The sequence below is a fragment of the Penaeus japonicus genome, unplaced genomic scaffold, assembly GCF_977035675.1.
Source record: "Penaeus japonicus unplaced genomic scaffold, GWHDUDI00000001_assembly GWHDUDI00000026, whole genome shotgun sequence".
NCBI classification, from domain to species: Eukaryota; Metazoa; Arthropoda; class Malacostraca; order Decapoda; family Penaeidae; genus Penaeus; species Penaeus japonicus.
Genome location: NW_028234428.1, coordinates 13115814 through 13118313, shown reverse-complemented (window position 1 = coordinate 13118313; position 2500 = coordinate 13115814). Strand labels below are relative to the sequence as shown.

At 39.0% G+C, this 2500-nt stretch overlaps 2 non-coding genes across 2 annotated transcripts; both read left to right on the top strand.

Moving 5' to 3' along the window:
- Positions 1-591: 591 nt before the first annotated feature.
- Positions 592-663, top strand: TRNAG-UCC (transfer RNA glycine (anticodon UCC)). Its single transcript has one exon. It is a non-coding gene; the product is annotated as a tRNA-Gly (tRNA).
- An 867-nt stretch (positions 664-1530) lies between these two features.
- On the top strand, positions 1531-1602 carry TRNAG-UCC (transfer RNA glycine (anticodon UCC)). Its single transcript has one exon. It is a non-coding gene; the product is annotated as a tRNA-Gly (tRNA).
- The last annotated feature ends 898 nt before the right edge of the window (positions 1603-2500 follow it).

Sequence of the window (2500 nt, the reverse complement as noted above, 5' to 3'; positions counted from 1 at the left end):
GTAGTATTGTATGCCTGTATTAATTATGTATTAAAAACGTCAAATATGTATGGTTATGCTATTACTACTGTTGAATAATGCTATTTATGATTTAACCTTTCATGATATAAAGGTAATGATAATGATATTGATAACAGTGGTACAATCACCATTTGATATTGTGATAATGATACGAACAGCGTAGATAATTATAAAAATATTGAAATTGACAACTAAAACAATTATTAACACTGAAAACCATCTGACCAACATCCCGTTTATTCAAGTTGATTCAGAGAACGTTGCTATACAATTGCATAGCCAAGGAAATAAATCATATATATACATATATACATATGTATGTATGTATATGTATATATATATGCACACACACAGGTATATATACATACATACATACATATATATATATATATATATATATATATGTATGTATGTATCAATGTGTGTGCGTAATCTACAAGCATTTGATTTACTAATGTTATAAAACCATCATTTTTTTGCAAAAGGCATACTCGCAAGCAAGGTTAGCAACTGCTATAAGATTTCATCTGTGCGAAATTATTTGCTCTCACTGGAAATATTCAATATGAAGCGATGGTGGTATAGTGGTGAGCATAGCTGCCTTCCAAGCAGTTGACCCGGGTTCGATTCCCGGCCATCGCAATGCATTTTCAGAGAGTCTACATCGAAGCGTAAAGGGGAAAATCGACGTGCCCAGATTTCCAGAACACACGGCCTCCGTTGGAATAGGCGTTTTCCCCTCAGTTCTAAGTTTAACCTAAGTTATGAACCCTCTTAGTGCACGTTTCTAGGAAAGAGAAACAGAGAAAGAGAAGAGAAGAGGAGAGTGAATGGAGAGGGATTGAAGAAGAGAGAGAGAGGAGGAGGGGGGAGGGCAGAGGGAGAAAAGGAAATAGATGTATGCATATGTATGAGTATTATATATATATATACATATATATATATATATCATATATATGATATAGGGGATGGAGACGAACAAGAAATCGAGAGTTAGAGAGCTATAAAGACGACCTAGCATTATTATCCATGCAATTGATAACCATACATTGCAACATCACATTGCCAGGATATATATATGTATATCAAATTCACCGTGACAGATCCTTTGCGTCTTTGAGTTCCCCGCACCTTTCCCTTCTACCCTTTTTCTGTTTCTGTTTGTCTGTGTAACTCTTTGTTTATCCATCACAATGCCTGTCCCTCCATACGACATTCATACACACAGACGCTTTCACACCTAGGAAGCACATTTGCATACGGCATTTATTGAGTGTCGGTCAGCTTATGTTTTTTTTTTTCGGATAATTCACTGCTAAGACACTTCTCATTCATGGTATATTCTTGGGAACTTCTTTTCTGCCGAAATGAAACAGAATAGAGCCTACTGTTGTTATTCGCACTAGTGCGAGCCGCTCCGAGAACCGAGCGTGGGTCTCAACCGGGAGAATGGTTCACTAGGGGTTCTGTGCGAAATTACTTTCCCTCACTGGATGATCTTATTGTGAAGCGATGGTGGTATAGTGGTGAGCATAGCTGCCTTCCAAGCAGTTGACCCGGGTTCGATTCCCGGCCATCGCAATGACTTTTGATTGAAGTGCACTGAACTTTCATCCAGATTCCATGACTTGTGATTTTCTCCCTTTGTGCTGTTCCCTCTGGCTCTCGCTTCCTCTCTTTCACATACTCATGCCTCATATATGATAGACGGAAAATATATGGGTGAGAAGAGGAGAGGGAGAGAGAAGGAAAAGGTGATATAGAGGAGGAAGGGGCGACAGTACCGTGCAAGGACTCAATTGAAAAGAAGTCACACCCCAGCAATGAAAGGGCACCATTTCCGTTTCTGACTGAAAGGGTGTTCTTCTTTCTCTGATTTTGACATAAAGGGCACTTTTTCCCTCTGTTTTTGGTTAGATATGTGTTACAGATATGGTGAAGTAATGGGGCAAGGGCTCAAGCACCCCGAGGCCTCTCTGTGCACGTCTCGTGGGAAAAGAAAGAAATTTTGGGAGAAAAGATGGACGGAGGCAGATGGAGAGGGACTGAATAAGGCAATTATTGAGAAAAAGATAGAGAGAGATATATATAGAGAAAGAAAAATAGAGAAGAATGAAGATGGAGATAAAGGAAGGGATAATAGAAAACAGGTAAAAAGAGGGGGAGAGCCACAAAAGAAAAAAAAAAAAGAAAAAATAAATAAATAAATAAAAATATAGGGAGACACAAAGATCACCCAGTATCAGTATCAATGCCATTAAAAGCTATGCTGTACAAAGCTGCACGGGGTTTGTCATGCAATGCAAGAGTGTCTTTAAGTGTGTTCTGGGTGTGCTTGGGGGGGGGGGGCTGTGAATGGGGGTGAAGGGGATAGATATCTGTGTTTGCTTTCCACTTTAGTATCACTATCTGAGCAGCATTGTTCTCAACCTTTAATGATATTGATTAAACAAGAAACAAGACTCGTCCGCAACGATTT